This window comes from Megalobrama amblycephala, linkage group LG6 (assembly GCF_018812025.1).
Source record: "Megalobrama amblycephala isolate DHTTF-2021 linkage group LG6, ASM1881202v1, whole genome shotgun sequence".
Classification (NCBI taxonomy): Eukaryota; Metazoa; Chordata; class Actinopteri; order Cypriniformes; family Xenocyprididae; genus Megalobrama; species Megalobrama amblycephala.
In genome coordinates this window covers 22,834,273-22,855,114 of record NC_063049.1, presented here as the reverse complement: position 1 = coordinate 22,855,114, position 20,842 = coordinate 22,834,273, and the positions used below count along the sequence as shown (strand labels likewise).

General features: G+C 38.6%; 1 long non-coding RNA gene across 9 annotated transcripts in view; it reads left to right on the top strand.

Moving 5' to 3' along the window:
• The window catches only part of LOC125270159, a 173,792-nt gene extending 155,609 nt beyond the window's left edge, over positions 1-18,183 (top strand). For 2 of the 9 annotated variants that reach the window (XR_007185266.1, XR_007185268.1), the window contains 3 exons: positions 11,648-11,680; positions 14,398-14,453; positions 14,911-16,245. This is a non-coding gene — a long non-coding RNA (uncharacterized LOC125270159). Of the gene's footprint in view, positions 1-11,647; positions 11,681-13,386; positions 14,373-14,397; positions 14,454-14,910; positions 16,246-17,517; positions 17,606-17,694 lie in introns of those variants that run through there. The other 7 variants (XR_007185274.1, XR_007185276.1, XR_007185272.1 and 4 more) reach the window with 4 other exon arrangements.
• Positions 18,184-20,842: the final 2,659 nt, after the last annotated feature.

Sequence of the window (20,842 nt, the reverse complement as noted above, 5' to 3'; positions counted from 1 at the left end):
CTTTTACACTGCAAGCAATTATAATGTTTGGAGCTGTCAAATTCATGTCTATGTTGGATGTCTCTTTGAAGATACACAGAATATTTTGAAATAGGGGAGATTTGTGGTAGTTGTCACAAGGGCTATATCTCAGAAACTATGAGGTTTAGTCAAAAGTCAAATTACACAGTTGTATGTTTTCTTTAGCAGTGGTTTTATATGTTTGTTTCAAGCACCCAATTCAAAAATGTTTTAAATTAGGATGTTTTTTTTTGTGATTTTTGTGAACCCAACTAAAATTATAATATTGTCATGTCTTTGGCTTCACACGTTGAGTAAAACACAGCTGTTGAGTAAAAGGTAAAAGGTAAAAACACACTGGCAAATATTCAAGAAACGGATGGCAAGTTGGCATGTTTTTTAAACAATTAAAACATTTACAGTTTATTAAATACATAATTTGTTGGTTTGATATTTTTGATGTTGACATGAATTGTTTTGGTGGCTTAAAAGGGTTAGTTCACCCAAAAATGAAAATTCTGTCATTAACCCTCTTGTCGTTCTACACCAGTAAGACCTTCGTTCATCTTCAGAACACAAATTAAGATATTTTTGATAAAATCCGATGGCTCAGTGAGGCCTGCATCGCCAGCAATAACACTCCCTTTTTCAATGCCTAGAAAGCTACTAAAGACATATTTAAAATAGTTCATGTGACTACAGTGATTTAACCTTAATATTATAAAGCGACGAGAATACTTTTTGTGCGCCAAAAATAACAAAATTGCAACTTTATTCAACAATATCTAGTGTTGGGGCGATTTCAAAACACTGCTTCATGAAGCTTCGAAGCTTTACGAATCTTTTGTTTCAAATCAGTGATTCAGAGCGCCAAAATCACACGATTTCAGTAAACGAGGCTTCGTTACGTCATAAGTGTTTTGAAACTGCAATAGTTCACGTGACTTTGGCAGTTTGAAACGCGCTCCGAATCACTGATTCTTAAAGCTTCAAAGCAACTACAACAACTGTAGTAACATGAACTGTTTTAAATATGTTTTTAGTAGCTTTCTGGGCATTGAAAAAGGAAATGATCTTGCTGACAATGAAGGCCTCACTGAGCCATCGGATTTTATCAAAAATATCTTAATTTGTGTTCTGAAGATGAACGAAGGTCTTACGGGTGTGGAACGATATGAGGGTGAGTAATTAATGACAGAATTTAAATTTTTGGGTGAACTAACCCTTTAATGAACTGTATCTGTTTTCTTAAGCTTTAACAATAAATATATATTCAACAGTATTTTGTAATCAAGACCTTTAAGGTATGTGCTTGAAATTCCCTTTAAACAATAAATGAGAAACAACCAACCCCGGTTTCTTCTAACTCTTTTTTTCTATTTATAATATATGTATTTAGATCCTCACTGATTTTAGAAAATCCACAATCTCACATCACCCCTTTTTATTTTTTCTCATATTAAATAAAATATTTGTTGACTGAAACAATGAATTTAAATGTTTGTACTGTTTACAGTTTGATGTTGTCAAATTGTTTTGGTGGTAAAACAATACATTGTTTTTAATGAACCATATCCTTTTTTTTCTTAGGCTTTAACAGCGGATATATTCAACAGCTTTTTTAATCAAGACTTTAAGGTATATGCTAGAAATTAAATTTCAAAAATGAGTTAAAAAGCATGACAACTAGCCGCAGTCTCCCCTAACTCTCAATTCTATTTACGGTGTATTAATTTTGTTCCTTTCCATTTTAGAAAATCCCTATGCTCACATAGCAATATGTCTCTTTTTTTAATTTTTCTCACTTTTTGAGAGAATCTATCATCAGATATCATGGAATAAATTAACTCTAGTCACAAAAGGATTCGGTTGTTGTTGCAACGTAACTAAGCAGGCTGTAAACACTGCATAAACGTTGTTTGGAAATTGGAAATAACAAACATGGTAAGAGGCATGATGTTGAACAGCTCATGCTCTTCTTGTTGCCCTGCTAGGTCACACAATTTTATTTCTTTTTACCCTTTTTTACCAGCCTTAATGCTAGTTTACAGCCAAAGGGTAATAACTTCAGAATAGGGCGTTCTTGCCATGCAAGTATGAATCTCAACTAGCCAGGGCCCAAGTCCATTGCAGCGTATACTGAATCCTAATGGTCGGCTAAGAAAGCCTGACAGCAATACTTGACATGGGCATTAAATCATTGCCCCAAGGAATCCTCCATCCTGCACCTCCTGACAGGAACACTGTCATCTCTGCCAGGGCATTTCCTATGCCTCTTGACAACACTGGATCTGAATTAGTCATTGCATTAGATGTAAATTGGTGCTGTTCAAGGATAATAATGAGCACCAAGATACATGTCGGTGTCACTGACATGACGCCATTTTGATACTGTCTCCCACCGGTTTATTATGTCTAATGGTATTCAGGCCGCGGCTGGCCGGAAAGTTTATTTTCAGTTTATGCACTTGTATTTTTGTGTTTGTTTGGACACTTCTCTGCACAAAGTGTCCATAGCGGAGCTCTTCTCAGAGGGTCAGCCTGGCAGTGTTTATCCAGCTGTCTGCATGATGGCTGACGGCTTCCCACTTGACATGGTTTGGCATTAAGGCTGACTAGCCAACAAGTCCGACTGCATGGGCAGCTCCATGCCACAAACTGGCATCACTACCACTGAGAGGTGAAACCAGACTATAGCTGTTGGCACTGCATTATTCACTGCGCGCATATGATCGCAGCCATATCATTGCTGGCTTATGTTTAAATCTAACCTATAAATCATGCACAAACATAGGTATTTGGGGGGGGGAAAATATATATATGCTGTAACATTGTCCCGTTGCCTTTTTTCTGCACCAAGCTGGTTTACAAACTCCAGCGGTTTATTGAGGATAGCTGTGGGTTATTATTAATTAGGCTCAATTATAACTAAGTGCAGTGTAATTAAAATCTGATAAATATTTGATGCTATTTTTTACGATAATTGCAGCCTTGTTAATATGTGAGCAATGCTGAATAATGCACTGTGAAAATCATTATTTCAAATTGTTTTTGTTTTTTTCGTTGAGGGTTTTTCCCCCAGTCGAACGGCTGACAGACACACTTTTTCATTGAAAAGAATGAAGGGCACAAACCGATGGTTTGAGCGAGATGGACAACATGTGCTTTATATGGAGAGAGGGAGGTCTTCCTGCCAGACTCCTAATTGAGGCCATTTAGCAAACATACATTCAGGAGGCTGAATGCTGAAGTATGAGCCAGAGGCTCTGTTGAACCATTAGCATGTATTCCCAGTTGCTCAAGTTAGCGAAGAAAAAATAGAGGTCTACCACTGAAATAATGTCTGCCAATTACCGCAGTACATAGTAGATAAGGATGTGTTTTACAGCTGAAAACTGACAAAAATATGCTGGTGTGAGAATCCGCCTCAGCGCTGGGAGTGGAGGCTGTGATCAATATTGGTCAACTTTGTCCTCTATCAGGCTTATTCAGTATTCAGCTATCTGCTGCGCACTGTTTTTGTGTTTTAAAGCGCACCGTAGCTCATAAACAGGGTCTATATAGGTTTTAAGTGCTTTTTGTAATAAAATGCATAGTGCAAGATGGCGTTCTGCTTGCAAGACGTGAAATCCAGGTGGCCTCGTAGACCGGCAGCGTGCTCGGGTAGAACTGAGGTAGAGCGCTGATGAGTTCCTGGGAGCAGTCAGAGGGCAGAACATGACTTTTGTCAGATTCCCAAATGGAAGGGAAAAATGTGTCCAACGGTGAACAAAGGCGATTCGTCTCTACGGAGTTTGCCCCCACATGATTTCAGGTCTAAGTTGTCCTATCACATGTCTGAGTTAATTTCGTGCAACAGTGCAAGACTATGGCAGTTCTGTCAGATTTATGTGGAAGTTGTAGGTTTCAATTCTGGAGATTCATTTCTGCAGGCTAGCACATGAGCACTTGAAAAGCTGTGAGATCTCCCCTTTCAAACATTATCATTCTCCCGTTGTATAGATTTTCCTCCCTGACGGCCGCCATTTGAAGAATTTATTTTTCTCCCTAATTACGTGACAATATGATGGATTTTTTCCCCCAATGCGAACACAGGATCGAGTAGATGGTTCAGGAAGAGGTACACTCAGTCTGCCCTTTATGCGTGCTTTCCTGGTGAATGTGCTGATTGTGTTGCCTTGTTTTTTTTTTTTGTTATGTTGCTGTGCTTTGAAATCCCATCCTCTTGCGTCTCCTGCTGTTTCCCTGTGTTTTAAGTATCAGTCATACAGGTTAAGTACTGCGCAATAGTGACTTGGATGGCGATGCGTCTGCGATGGAAAAACTTGTTCTCTTCCAACTCTAGCACTCTGTGTGAAAAGTGAAATTGACATGCCTTTCAATACATGCTGAAAGTGTGTTATTGAAAGAGACATCTTTTATTCTTTAGCCCTTGCATCACATTCACTTGGCCACATGCTCTGATCATTGTTCTCTGTAGGGGTGGGGGGAGGGGGGGCAAACTCAGCAGACTTGGTCAAATAAATAAATAAACTAACAAACAAATTGATTGATAAAGTGTGTTCTAAAGTTTACTTTTTTAACAGAAAAGTTTGCTTCTTTTTTTCTCATGGCGTTGACAGTATTCGTTTTAATGGGGTCATCACATAAAATAATCATGCATACAGTATATGATAAGAAGCCTATATGCTTCCCAGATTTACTTTCTCTTATTAATATCTGAGAATTTGTGAGAGCCAAAAGTTGACTTTGGTCTTTGAAGGTGCCCTTTTGAAGCTAAGCCTATTCAGAGGTGGATTTTCTTTCTTTGTGTTTTATAGTTTGTGCTGAACACATTCCAAGTTAAAATCATGTTCAGATGTGTATGAGGCACAAATAAATACATCCATACATCATTTTGTATATGTAATATAATTGTTGTAATACATATTTTTTCTCTGTAGCTAACAATTGGATACCCATTTATACGTACATTTGACTTTAGACTGACCAGATAAAGCTATATTTTTGTTGTCTTAAAAATTATATATTTTTGTTTATTTTTTGAGCTTGTGTTGGAGTTAACCCTGTTCACTCTGGCAGCGATGAAATCGCTGGAAGTCACCAATTCGTGGGTGGCAGATTACTGTCTGCATTCAGCAGTTGCCATATAACATTTGCTGCTGCTCATTTGCATAAAGTTGAACTTTGCTCATGCCACTCATGTCACCAGAAATGGCCAACTCTCGCTGAAAAAAAAAAAATTTAATGGCTAGTTGCTACAAATTGCTGTCAGTGTGAATGCTCCTTTTGATGTGATAAGAAAAAAGAATAATATGTAACTATTCTTGATATGCTGTTGTTTGCATACTTTACTCTGTAAAGTAATAATTTTGAATTTCTTTGTGTTGATTTTTTTATATATTACCATCTGGATGGTCCATCACAATGCCTGGATGTGCAGGTGTGGTGGGCAGCACATGAGAATGATGGATTTGGAAGAGAAAGCAATGAGGAGAGGGTGGGGCCTCGTCTCTGTCTCTCTCTCTCTCTCTCTCTCTCTCTCTCTCTCTCTCTCTCTCTCTCTCTCCCTCTCTCTCCAAGATGCGCCTGAGATGCTGATACAGGAAGAATCTGACACGTGTCTTCCTCACGCATTTTAATGAGTGTACTGCTTCTGTGAAGCTATTAAACGAAATGAACCATTTGAAAGTGAATTTTAGATTTCCGGTCAAAGCGCTCTCTTCCAAGAATGGGTGAGGGGATTGGCGATTGTCAAGTGCCCCTCTCCTACCCCCCAGTATCCACACTAGAACCTCTCGCACACAGCATGGATGATCAAAAGAGGCCAACGGCGGACGACCATTATGCCAATGACACTTTGAGTAAGAGTCTAGAGAACAAAATGACATGACAGCCATTAGGGTTTGAAAGTGGGACTTTAAAGAGAGGCTGAAGGATGAATGTCAGGAGCGAATCAAAGGGAGAAAGTTAAATCTTCATAACGTTCGGCGCTCTCCACAGAAAAATAAGTTCTTTGCAAACTAGCTCCCATTCAAGTCCAAAAACACGAAGACGAGTGTGTCCGCGTAGAATAAAACAGACGAGGAAGTTGAGTCTGGAGGTTCAGACATGAAAGCTAATAGGGCAACGAAACTCCATTGTGCAGGTGGTTGATCATTAGTGGACAGGTTTTAGTCAGCGAGAGGAGATGCGCAAAGATACGCTGTGCTCAAGTATCAGGAGCTCAAATGATGTGCTGGCTTCCAGACATGAAGTTATGAAGAAAAGAAAACATTGCCAAACAAAATTGCCAAGTTCAAAATCAATTGGATAGAACAATGAATTCTGAGATGCATCCCTAGGCCTTTTTCGACTTCTAAGCCTCCTTTTTAACTTAATTGCCGACAAAATCATAGGCCTCTCCGTAATGCCGTTTGTGCAGTTTCTAATTCCCCTCCTCTGTCAAACGCCACATTATGCCAACGAATGTGGCTGATCAGCTGGATTTTCTGGCGCTGTCCACGCGGCTCATCTCTCCCTGCCAGTGCAAGGAAAAATGCATCTAATGTGTCTCCATGTCACATAATCAAGGATTTTAGAGTGTAAATCTTTGATCTGGGAGAACATTTTCTGATAGGATCAACCCCCCACCCCCTCTTGGCTGAAGCCTTCTGATCTCCCTCCAATTACTGGTGTCAAATGAGTCTGTTTACAGGCTGATTGGATGAGTGCTGTACTGACAGTGCCCCTCCCTCTCCCTGGAAAGCCTCGTTCCATCCTCGGCCACCGTTGCACCGATGGCGAGGGCCCCGGCACACAGCTGGAGCTGTTTGGAGCCGCTTCAGAGCCAGTTGTAAGGCGGCCAAGTTGGGGGTCTCGAGGGCCTTCCATCTGGTGTGACAGGGCAGGCTCTGGGGCTTGGCTGACAGAGTGCGAGAGAGAAAGAGCCCACAAACCTTACAGAGCCTCACAAATCTTTTATTTATCGGCCTGCTCGGCTCACATTTGCAGTAGTTAGTTAATATGCAGACTGGGCTCCAGGACTTCAAATGGCGCTGTGGAGTGAAGCTGGCTGGAGTTTAGGGGAGGGGAGGTGGGGGGTCCTCAGCCAGGCGCCCCGCTGAGAACTAAAGGGGGGAGGAGGTCACTGTCCAGCTGCAGGGGAGATCTGGGGCTCTCATATTCAACCATCTTCATATTCATCACTACCACCATCATCATCATCACCATCATCATAATGAGAATGCCAGCTTGTTGCAATGCAAAGGAGATCTTAAGAAGCATACGACTTGCATCATCACTGATTTTTATGCTGTTTGCTGTGCCCTAAAGGGCAACTCCAGAGGAATTTGTTTTTACATGCAACAAACGAGGCGTGCAATTAAGGTCTTTTAATTATTCCAGCCGGATATAAAGGTAATGCATGCTTTAAAGGGATAGTTCGCACAAAAATGAAAATTGTGTCATCATTTACTCCAAACCTGTATGGGTTTCTTTCTTCTGCAGAACACAAGACAAGATATTTTGAAAGATGTGCAAAAAAAGAAAAAAAAATGTCCATACAATGAAGGTCATAGGATTTCAAAACAACATTGACCCCATTGACTTTCATTGTATGGGAAAAAAATAATAATAATTTTTTCAAAGTATATTCTTTTGTGTTTCACAGAATAAAAAAAGTGAGTAAAAAATTAGAGAATTTTCATTTTCAACTATCCAACCCAGGCTCATCAGAAATAAGTGACTACATTTACAGGTGAAGTCCACAAGAGGCATTATAAGCGATATACAGTAGTTTTTTCTCCGTTGCAGATGTGGGTTTATTAAACAGCTCAAGTGTGATGGGAAAAAATGTTTCAATTCAGTTTCAAAGTGAAATGTCCAGTGACTGAGGCTAAAAAGGGTGTTCAATTTTCTCAGAAACAGTTCAATGTGACTGTGGCAACATTTTATTACATTGTTTAATGCAGTGGTTCTCAACTCCAGTCCTTGGGACTCACTGCTCTGCACATTTTGTATGTCTCCCTTATTTAATGCACATGATTCAGATCATCAGCTCGTTAGGAGAGAGCTCCATGAAGTGAACTGTTCGTGTCAGATAAGATAGACATACAAAATGTGCAGAGCAGAGGGTCCCAAGGACTGAAGTTGAGAACCACTAGCTTAATGCACATATCATGCTACATTTTATTACAACACTGCCAGAGCTTCCTTCCAGCAGGCTTTGAGCTCTTTTTTGGAGTGTCGTGACTTGTGTTTCACGGAACTCGTACCCAAGCGCTCTGCATCGCAAGAGCAATGCTGTACTAGGTGGACTACCAAGCAAGTTTGCTATGCCAGAAAAGCTTTACGTGTGGAGCTGGTTATGTGATGCAAATGTCAGAATGTATTTGTTTATAAATCATGCACTGTGGTAAAAGTGTTTTGAGGTCATGCCATAAGGCCCATTCACACCAAGAACGAAAAATATAAAGATAACAATAAAGTTCTAAAAAATCGTTCTAAATATAAAAGAATAGCAGAGTCCACAGCACAGCTATAACGATATAGAGAAACGATATAGTTGGGATCACTTTCAGATTTTTTTTTTTCAGCTGTTGAATGATAAAACACTGACAGCCAATCAGAATCCATTCTAATTTAAGGACAACATTGCGGAGAAGAGATCCAGAAAAAGCCACAACTTTCTGACAAGTCAACCCCTCTTTTCAAGGATAATTTAAAGAAAATGGATATATTGAAAACAATCGGTCATACCCTCTAAATAAATCTTGAGAAGAGAAGTATTAACAATGAGTCATTATGCCAGGCTAGCAAACAGAGTAACATAAAAATGACCTCAGGTACACTTACTTCCTTTGACATTTGACGTTACTATATTGACTTCATCAGCTAAATTCACTGTTAGATTAGATCGATTGCACTAGCTATTCACTCGAAACATAGCATGCTGAGAACATCTGCTGGTTGGAGCCGTGTAAATGCAACAAGAACTAGCTTAGTTTAGTTTAGTTTTCTTTATAGTTATCGTTCTCGGTGTGAACGGGCCTATTGTATTGTTCAACAAACCACACGAACATAAGTCTTTATTAATCAATAATCTGCCCCGGTAATCATAACTTTTGTGAAAAGGAACAAAAGTTGTTGGTGTTTTACTTCCTCAAGTGTTCATTTCGTCTGGAAACTGCAGTGAAATGTATGTACTGTATAGGGACATTTTTGCAGTTTTGCAGAAATGTAGCCAGAGTCACGTATCGGAACCATTCCTTTAAAAGTAGTAGGAAAGCATGTGCAGTCCTCATTTGCATAGTGTCAAGCATTAGCATGAACTGTGGGATATTCCGTACCGCCACCTAATGTTTTGATAAGTGAGTGCATTTTGGCTGACGTTAAGTATAAGCAATCAGTGCTGGGAAAAAATTTGTAAGAAGTCTGGATTAGAAGAAAAAACTAATGCTAATAATGGTTATTTTTTCCCCACTTAGTGAGAAAAATAAGCCCTGACTCAAGTCAAAATATTAACATTTTATTCTTTCACTTACTAGAAAGTCTGTAAAGAAAAACATTCTGTCCCAGGGAGACAGTTTCATGGTAAAGGAAGGTCAACACAGAGCTCCGCGTGACATTTTCTTCAAATTTATGGAGTAACAGCATGTCACACTGCATTGTCATGCGATGACACCAATTTGATGTGATGGCTCTTTACGGCTGTCCCTTTCCTGTCATATAGTGCATGCACAGCAGATACAAGAGTTCAACAAGCGCTCCAAAGGGGCTGTCTCATCGCTCACATCGCCACACACACACACGTCGACGAAAGTAAATGGCTTCACCAGCCTCATAATGCTGAGAAAACAGACTTGACAACAAATTTGTATTTGATTTAAAATCTCCAGCGCATACTCCAATGCACATTGCATACAGTAGCTATATGCGTGGCGGCATTAAGACGAACCGCTCATTGGGCATTTGGGAATTTGGAAAGGGGTGAAACGGTGCAGCCTTTCTGTGGCGTTCATGGGAACACAGATGCCAGTAGCACGTCTGCGCTCAGAGCAGCCAATCTCAGCAATTATTAACTAGGTGGCATCGAGAGCGCTGCTTAGGCTGTTCAACAGCTCCCTGAGCTCTTTAAGGAGCTCAAGACATATTTTCCAGCAGGCCCTCTGGAGCATCGCTCTTCACACACTCACGCTCTCCCTCTCTCGCCTTGTCACTCGTCCCTCTCCTCCTTATTTCTCCGGTTGTGTCCTCTTGGATCCAATTTACAACTTAGCATCACCCTTGTTTGCTGGTTTTCGTCTGGTCTTATCTTATCTTGTTACACACTCTTCAGGCTTTGTGGTTAAATTATGTATTAAGGTCAATGTCAAAACATGGAAGATATGTAATCTACAGGGAGTTTCCTTTTATTCATTATTACAGTGAAGGCTGAGCACAACTGTCAGAGAGCCGAGGATGTGCGCAGCATGGAAGCTTGCTGCACAGCAGGGCTCTTCATAGCCCCCTCTCCCGCCTCTCTCCCAGGACAGACCCCTTGATAGATTTACCCAGCTAACCCATCTCACTTAAAAAGTTCTCTCTTCTCTGCTCCAATCTGAAAGCTGTCAAGCGCACCTATATAGCGGTGTCATTTATCTAAAGGAAGACGCGCACACTTGAGACGCGGGAAGATGTCATCCGTTCAGTTGCGTTTTGGAATCTTCTTAACGGGGGACTTGCAGTTGGCTCGGGTGGGAGGCGCTCCCTTTTTGGGAGGGTCTCGAGGAACGTGACACCCTTGTACGTGTATATATATGTCTCCGATTAAACTTAAGTGACGTTGGGAATGGGACGTCTCCACTGCGTTTTGTCTGAAGATGTACAGCTTGCGCGAACGTGACCCCCTATCGTGCTCGTGTCCGCTGTAAGATCTGGGACCCGGACTGATGGGTAAATCCCATCTCTGCGGCGTGCTTAACAAAAAAGAGAGAGAGAGAGAGAGAGCTTGATAAATTTGAGCCAACTCTCTCTAGGGCAAGCATAATTATTTTCTGATTAGATTAATTCAGTTATACTTTGGTCCTTTCCAGAGCCACCGGCGTGCCTGGAAGAAGCGCACTCAGTCATGCTAACAATTACACAATTAGCTGTGCAGCGCAAACCATGCAGGGAAATTCAGCTCCAGCTAACAATCCACCCTCCTACATGCATAGACCATAACAATTATCATTTGTGGGGTTTTATGGTTCTCTGATGCTGATGGGGGTTGGAATAATGCGAGTTCACCCTGATGTTTAACCCACCCACTCCTCTCTCATTATTTCTGCTCCGTTGTGAATACCATAAACGTCTCGATAACCGCAATGATAAACAGTTGAGACCGAGAAACAATCGTTCCCATTATGGGGAGTGTAATTGAGAATATCCCTTTCTCAGTGCTTTATAGATGCTCTTCAGGGACACATTGTCCAAATGGTCAACAGCAGCAATATTTTTCATTTAGATTCACTTGTGAATGTGATTACTTACGGATTCCTTACTGGGTCTCATTATGCCTGTGATATAAAATCAAGCTCTTTATTTTCTATTGTACAGACACTTTCAAAGACAATTACATCAATGTAGAATCTAATATCAGCTGTCAAATACTTATTTTCATAATAGCTTCTTTTGTTTTCCACAGAAACAAGTGCTGCAGATTGGGAACGACTTGAGGGTGAGTAAATGATGACAGAATTTTCATTTTTGGGTGAACTATGCCTTTAAAATGTAACATATTACAGTGTGTCTGACCGCCACCCTACGAGACTCATTTGACGACACCATAAAAAAAACCGTTTTAGATGTTTATGTATTTGTTGACTTGAATACTGCCATGATGCAATTATAATGATGCAATATTTACAGTCGCTAAAATGTGCTCAATCCACCACCCAAACTCGGCTTGTTCTTGCTCAACACAGCGACGCAATGTAGCAGCTCTCAAATGACACAAATCTGTTTTTAAATACCAACTTTCTGACACAGAAGCCTGGACCTCCAATACACACTTGATCTCATGTCTCTCTGGAGCATTAGCATCTTTTTTGTTTTGCTGAGTAGTTTGATGATAAATTCTCTATAGCCAAGCCAAAATTTTCAGCAACCTACTCTGAGCTCACTACAGACTGGACATTCGCAATGATCATGCATTTTAAGTTAAATTTAAAAAAGTAAAAACCTTCTCATCTGGCCAAACGCATAATGAACGTAGCCTGCTGAACTTATCACGCTTGTCCAAGACAGGCATTAGAGCCACGTTTTCTTTTTATCCTTGCTTTTTCTCCTCTCGTCCTAGTGGAGTGATAGCACAGTTGCGTTCTTAACCTCGCATGTAGAACGTGGAAAATAACTTGTGACTTGTAAGCCTAATTAAGGAATCCTCCCTGACCTGCACACCCAGGCCTCGTCAGAAATCTAACACCAGAGCTGATTCAACATGAGCTACACACCGGGCAGGACCCAGCACTAATGAATACTAATGAATAATAATTACAGGCTCTTTGGCACCCAGACGCACTGCAGGGACAAATGCTAATACGCTTTAAATGTACACCGCTAGGAATGACTAGCGGGTTCAACATGCGGCAGATTAGCCGAAGGGCCGATGCAAACTCAAGGTGAAGGATGAAACATTTCTCGCGGACGAAATTATGAGCATATTGGTTTGTTTTTCGGCGATCCGGGCGAAGCCATTGATCTAGAGAATTTAGGCCACATGAGAGCAGACGAATCTCGGGATGCGGCGCTCCTAGCGTGTCTGTTTGTGACACCTTTTAATTGGCAGCATTAGAGCTCATCAACGAGCAGACTGTTGTTTGTGAGAGCGCTCTCTCCTAGTGCTTTTGTACTCGTTCTCACATGGCAGGGAAATTAAACTTTGTGGTGTTATTTTTTTTCCCACTGTTTATTCTTTTGATCTGTGTGTACATTATTCGCAGCTCTTTGAATTTAAATTTCACTGTCATGTTTCTCTTTTCATCACACTGATGGTTGCAGCTCTAATAATATTCAGCTTTTAAGTCACTGTAGAATGTTAATTAGATTCTCTCTTTTTTTAATTAATATGTCCCTGCAGGTTTCCTTATCAAATCATTTTTAGCCCTGTAAAATCACGCATTTTGTGTCAATAAATTACTGTAAAATCTTTTTAAAAAATAAAATGACATCAAAAACAATACAGAAATCCAAGGTGCATGAGAACTGTTTGTGTAATATAATGCATATATTATTCATAAATTTTCAGTACCACTTCCAATTCAAGCCTGGTAAGTCATAATGCTTAGCGTGCTCTTGCAAGCTTATAGTGCAATGCGGTTACCTTGCGCTTGTATTGCGGTGTATTAGTGGTAATGTGTGTTGCTCTGCCTCCCTAAATGCTAGTGTTGTCCAGCAGCTTCTACTGTCCCATCTATCATCTTCAGCGGTGAGCCAAGGATTCTGGGATAGAGGAGCCACGTACTGGGCTGTGATAATGAAAGGTCACAAAGGGGGTGGAGTGTTGAAATTGCTTTACTTTACAATGAAACATGCTCAGCCCAAGCAGTGCCATAGCTGAGGAATGCAGTCTGAAGCAGAGGTAGAATTTCAAATGGTCTCATGGCCGCTGAGGCGATAGATTTGTTTTCTACACTGCGCTGAACGGAAGACGCCGAAGCCCATTACACATTCACGTGGGTTTTGGGTTGTCGCATTTTGTATATTTTTCGTAAGTGAAAATGATTTGTTTTTCTAGTTTCATTCATTGGCTTCATTTTTGTAAAATCCTGTGAAAAGTTGTGAATTTTGATTAAATGAAATTGAATATTTAGTGCTGGATAGAATCTCTTTATATATTTATCTTTAACATTTTATGAATTTGACCATATTCTGTTTGTTTTTTTGTTTTTTGTTTTATCTTAGTGCAATAAACACTGTATGCCAGTAAAAAAGAACTTTGTGTTTCAGAGCTTCCACATATTTATTGTCAAATTGAGCTTACATTTATATAAATAAATCTGCCTTCATTGTAAGGGAATAAAATCAGTTTGACAAGTTTCTCCCAAAAATATGCGAGGTAAAAAAAAAGAAAAAAAAAAAAGAAAAAAAGAGGGGAAACATTTCACTGTGCTCACTGAAGAAAACCGATATTCGCAGACCAGAAAAGATATATATATTTGCCGTTTATTATACTTTATAATGAACTGATTCACATCTTGCTGAGAGGTAATTAATACGGGGAAATCTTGAATTAAAGATGTAAATCTTGACACTTTGGCAGGGGGGCCGGTAAGGGACAGTAGTCTCTAAGGCCTGAATTATTCTTAGCATAGACCAATTAACACCATGTATCTTCTTTTATGTTCAGTTCAATTAAGAGCCTTTACAGTTTTTAAGTTCTTTTCTTCTTTATAGTTGGAGAGTGTCAGAAACACAGATCAAAGCCAAACGCAGCGGTCCGTGCACCATAGGTAAATCTGCTTTGCATAAGAATCTGCATGTTACTACGAAGGTTTTTATTATAATTTTGCATGAATTCAAAAACAGGAAGGGAGCAGAAATGAGGGAGAGAACCCACAAAGCAGTCTATTAATCTGCTCTCAAATCTCCCTATATCTACTACTCTGACAGCTGAGTACCTCGATAGCTCAAACCCCAGCAGACCGACACCGGCTGTAGAGAACAATTTTACTTTTTGTCATTCCACGACCGTTCCTTGTGTTTTATTTTGATTTTCAACCAAGCTGCTCGGGGTTGGAAGCGAATGAATGGACCTATATGAAGTGGATTGTATCTTTTTTGAACACTTCCAGATAGTCATTTGCAGTTTTATTTGTTTATAGTGCTGTTATTTTTGTCTGTCCTCTTCATTCTTTTGTTTTATTTTGCATTATTATTGGACTGACAGTTGTGTTTTTCTCACTACAGGAGCTTCACGCTTGATGTTAAAATTCAATCTCAAAACCTGGTTAGAAAATTACTGCACTCACCAATTTTCCTGCTGGGAAGAGTGTCATGACTGCTTCATGCTTATATTTATTTTACATTGGCCACTGTAGATTTCGTCCTTAATTATATTCCTTGGGCAGATGGATGGTTTCTTGAAAAGATCTCTGCTGCATACTGTGTTAGAATCGTCCAGTGATATGATATGGTCAACATATATCATAATCATATTGAGATATGACATCCAGGGAGGGGCACAGCCTCAGGGTGGATAGATGCTTTCAGGGCAACATAATAACACAAACAACCTGTTTTTCAGCACCCCTAATTGCTGTGCTTTAATTGCATTAAGCAGAGAAATATCAATAAATCAATGGGCAAATGAACTGGGCAACTATGAGCAATGACTGTTTAGTGTTGCTCTGTATTATTCTATTGATGTCCCACTAACGGCCGTCCTTGAGATATTGAATGCTATTCAACCCAGGCGCTGACATCATAATAGAAGGCAGCGTTGAGCAGTCTGGCCGTGTAGACAGTCGGCCTCTGCGGCGTGTTTTTCTCACTTGTAGACATGCTTTTGGAACCCTTGAGTGACACCAGTTTTATGAAGTGTACGTTTGGACTTTTATGTGAATAATAAAAAGTCATTTTATCTAAAAAGATTCTATTTTTTCATATAATGTGCTGTCTTTATTTATAGCCAACATTCACTGTGCAACTGATCTGTCTCATAGCTGTGAGATCTGGTTATATGGAACCATTTAATGACACAAGAAATTGTAAATATACACAAGACCATTACTGAATAATTCAAGAATGAAATGTTTCAACTTTCCATCACTATATGTATTCACATAAATATAAGACAGGGACTAGTTGTTGTTGTTGTTATGACTGTAACATATTTAGGCATAAGTTCAATAACACAATTTGTTTCTTTGTTTTTACCAAGTCAGAATAGTCTTAGAATATATTTTTTAATCCTGTCCAAACTACAATTAGGCCATACAATATCATTGTATTTTTAGGCTTTAGAGTGACATAATAAACTGCACTAATATATATTAATACAAGGCTCAAATATATGGTGAACCTATGTTTTATCAGTCTAAAAGTTGACCTGTGTTTTTAGACGAGGGTATATTTCAAAAAATGTCACATTTCTTTTAAATGTTGTAATTTTCAGGAATTAATTAATAATAATATTTCATAAATTAATTCATTCATTATAATATCTGTTGGGCAAAACTAGGTTTTGATTATTTTGTATATTATCGTTTAAAGTATTTCTGTTCTTTTTCTTGAATTTTTGTCCGCTTCATAAATGTTTTAAATTTTGCTGAAAAGCCATCAAATAAAATAGGCTATTTAATGTCAGGTTCCAAATTTGTGACAACATGTGCTCAATAATCTGTATCTTGTAATAACATTGAAAATGTTCAATACATTTTTAGTTAAGACTTTAGTTTGTTTTATAAAAAAAAAAAAAATATGCAATATAAAAATGTGTGACATTGTGCCCTATATATAGCTTATATTTTCATTTCAGGACAAAGAAACAGTGAGTGACCCTGTCTCACTAGTAATGAGTTTGACAGAAAAGCTTTTAATGTTTGATATCTAGGGATATGTAAAAAGTCATGTGAGAGAATTTTGTCAGCTTGTTCTTGACCCACTATTTTTTAAGGAATTTGTATGATGTGTGTTGTAATAAAAGCTTTGATGGGTTTTTTTTCTGTGGCAAGTTTATTTTAAGCCTGTTTTAGTGCACTTTCACCTTCATGTGAGCGTTTCAGACTGTTGACAATTGCCATTTTAATCCAATGTTCAAAGAATTTTTTATAGGATAGCAGGCTAATTCAAATATCAAAATATTTTGGCAGGTGTGATTTCTTTGTTGGTTTGTTTTCATAACCTCGGTGTCTCAAAGTATTATTAAGTAAAATCTTTGCTCTGCCGTCAGTTTGAAGATATAAATAGCGTGTACTGCCATCTAGTGGAGTAATTATGCAACAGTGTTTTTTCAATTGAACTGTAGACGCTGTATGTGCTAGTCCTTTAAACTTCTGACTAGCTGTTCCGGTCAGAATACACACATTTTTGTTATAATATTCAATCAATTAAAAGACTATAAAAAAAATCATAATTAAATTGTGTAATGGTCCTGTGGCTCAAAACAATTTTAAGGCCGCTGTTGATCTGTATCAACATGCGTGTTCTTCAGCTGTCACGCCATTTTGAGTAAACAAGAACAAAGACCAGCAAAAACGAGCAAAACATGTTGAAAATCAAGCATGCAAATAAGAGGATTTTTTTCTCATATCCTCCACACTCTAGCTCGGTGGGAATCAGTCAGGCTTGTTCTCGGTGGCCCTCTTTTTCCCCGCTGTGAACAACGTGCTCTGTCAGTGATTAGCAATAACAGACAATGGATGTAATTTCGGTAGGAGGGCACTCTTGCAATATCAGACCTTGCATAAGCACACTCGCACTCATTATTGTTGTCTGTGCCTCCTGTACACAGGTACATACAGTTTAAGACGTTTTTTTGACATTCCACATCTGAGTGATTTTGTATGCCAACAGACTCCTGCAAAGGCTCCTGCAGTTGCAGATTTCTGCAGATGCTGGAGAAGGCCATCACTGCAGCATCCACTGTCTACATGCTGCACAGGTACACATGCTCCCTACTCCCGGGGCTGCTAATGTAATAGCTTTACATTGATTCTGTCCGACTAGATGGCTTGTTTTCATCCTTTTTAGGGAGCTGTGCCAAGGTTTAAGCCTCCTGTGATGTGAAAAGTGTGTGTCCTTTTCAGCACATTTCAAACAGATACTTCCTCACATGATACGATGGCTGAGAAGGGTATACTGTCCTCTGAAAGATTTCATTTTACCATACAGTCAGCCATATCTGTTGCCATGGTACCATACATTTGTAACTGAAGCACTTTGAGTGGATTGATTCACGTCCTAATTATAAGAACCAGATCTTTACATCCCAGACGTCAAGACAACGTCTCTGAGAAGGTGAGGTGGAATAATGTTTTAGGAATAAGACAGAACACGATTCCATGAGATCATGTGATCTGACAGACTCAAGGCCCCTGAGCTGCATATATATATATATATATATATATATATATATATATTCAAATTTTAAACCTTTTATTGAAATTTTAAATATGTTGGTTTCATGTGTGTGTCTGGTTCAGGTAAACCCTATGTTATTGGGACAAAATGTCCCCACAAAGATGGCAATATCCAAAATCCTTATCCATTTGGGGACATTTTTTGGTCTCCATGATGAAAACAGCTTATAAATCATACAAAGTGATGTTTTTTATGAAAATGTAAAAATGCAGAAAGTTTTCAGTGATGGGTAGGTTTAGGGTTGGGAGATAGAATATACAGTTTGTAAAGTTTAAAGATCATTATGTCTATGGAATTTACCCATAAAACATGAAAACCCAATGTATGTGTAGAGATTTACATTTTTAATTTAGATATAAATTTTAAATATGTTGGTCACCTTTATGTGTAATATTCACATAAATATATCCTTGAACACCAACCAGATGGAAACACGTGTTTTGGGTAAATTGGAAAACTTTTGGGCTCTTTATAACATATACTGAAGAGGATGATCACAAATTAAGATACTGCTGTGGTCAAAGGAGACATTCTTTGGCAGAGATAAAGAGAATATTGGCTCTATTGAAAGATCACAATTAGCCGCCTTTGATAAGACATCACTGAATTTTCTTGCTCATTAAAAAAATTAATTTTCAATGTGTGATTCATTTCATGACAAATTGTGGCCCGTTTAAAATAATAATAACATAATATCTCACATTAAATGGTTATTATTAAGGCAGAAAAAAATAATGTTGAATTACTGATGACAATTTGCCTCATGTTCAATTCAAGCTCTGATTTTGTAGGTCATTAATGGTTTTTAATTGCAGTCTCTTTAATTTTATTGCATAAGCTACTTATTTTTCTGGGCATATTGGTGAATAACAGTTGCATTTTACCAATACAAAAAACTAGATTAACTGTATAATGTATAACTGTACATTTTTAACCTTGTCTGCCTGCTTTGATCAGCTTAAACAATGTTTGAAAAACAATTATTTAAAGACTAATTGCAGATCCCAACTCTTTATTTGAAGTGCAAACCATTGCCTTTTAGGTTGTCCATTATACAGTTTCAGCTCAAATTCTTCAGATCATTCGCATTCTGAAAATCTGAACATGAGCTGTGCTGAGCTCAAACTGTAGCCCTGAATTACAGCATTTAAACTGTATTTATGCTTCTATTGATTTCGTGATGCAAAAGTGAGTTAAATTCTCAATCTACACCTTGTCACTCACATCAATGAGATATTACACCACAGTAAATACATCTGAACCACAGCTATACCACAGTCTGCCTGAGCGCAGATCCACTGATAACTATGATGGGAGTTGTTGGACTGATTCTTCACGCAGTCAAATCCAATGCCTTCTAATCTTCTCCTGCTTTTTCTGAATTATTCAAAGAGATCTTGAAGCAACAGAGACGTCTCGACAGCGAGCAAAGCTCCCTATGAGAGAGCTTCAGATAATGTGAAATGAATGATGAAATTCTGGGAGCTGAAATGAAAGACTGATGTGATGCATGTTCAAAGGTGGGGCCCGGGTCCCCAGGCCCCTGGGGGGGGGGCTCAACGAGCCTCTTTTACCTTTTTTTTTTTTTTTTTTTTTTTTTTTAAACCAGGGATGAATGTGCTGTAACGTCTTTGGCAAAAATAACCAAAACCTATTTCCACATTCACGTGGCATGCGGGCACGTCAGGGAAAGAAACAACTCTTTGTCCAGCATTGGGGGGAATCGCACAACTTTTCTTCTCATGTTTAAGGGAAAAAAGCTAGATTGAAATCTTAAGTCAATTAATAGATGAAACACATTTTTCTAAAATAGGTTACTCATTTTTGTAGGAAGCATTTAGGGGGCAATTTAGTTAATGCATGAAATAATTCACGCCATGATGTAATGTCCATTCCTTTTTATCTTGAAAGGAAACTGGCTTATCTGCCTTTAAATACAGTTAATAGCACATAAACAAACAAACAGCTTTAAATACCGTGATGTTCTTCGATTAATATTGATGACATGCTACTTGACCTTGGTACTTGAGTGTGATTAAATAAAACAATAAAAGGAATATGCGCATAATTATGTTTATAGTTCAGTACCTTGCAGTAAAACAAATATTAAACTTTTCTGTGAACTCAAAATGGAAATGTATTTTAGTGCACTTTGCATGCAACATGCTTGTAAATCATTGAAATCAAAAACCTGAAAGTTTTCCCAAAGTTAAAAGCAAAATTATAGATGTTGCAGTCTTGCCTGGTGACTGTAGCCATAGAAAGAAGTGTTTCAGATTTCTGCCCAGTCATCTGTGTGTGTGTGTGTGTGTGTGTGTGTGTGTGTGTGTGTGTGTGTGTCATACACTAATTCCCTATGCCTGTATTCATTGTTAAATCAGACACTTATTTTGTGAAAAGTAAAAATAAAAAGACAGGTGCAATTAGAACGCAACTAGATCATGGTGCTTGTCTATTATCAGTAACATTTTCTTTTTGAAATTATATTGGGCAATGAAAGTTCCTCCTCCATATGTACCGTTAACATCAATATAGCATGAGAAAATCTCCATGGATTTTCAAAGGCATGATCATCATTCCCATTCCCCACTGTGATCTCAAATAAAGAATCCAAACATCTGAGAGCAATTGAAGTGTCTTGTGAAATCCATTCTTCCCACCAAGCATTGATTTATTATGTGAATTACAAATCTAAATGTTTTTTTTTTTGTTTTTTTTTTAATAGAGAGGGTGTCCTTTTGTGCTTTTATTAAAAATC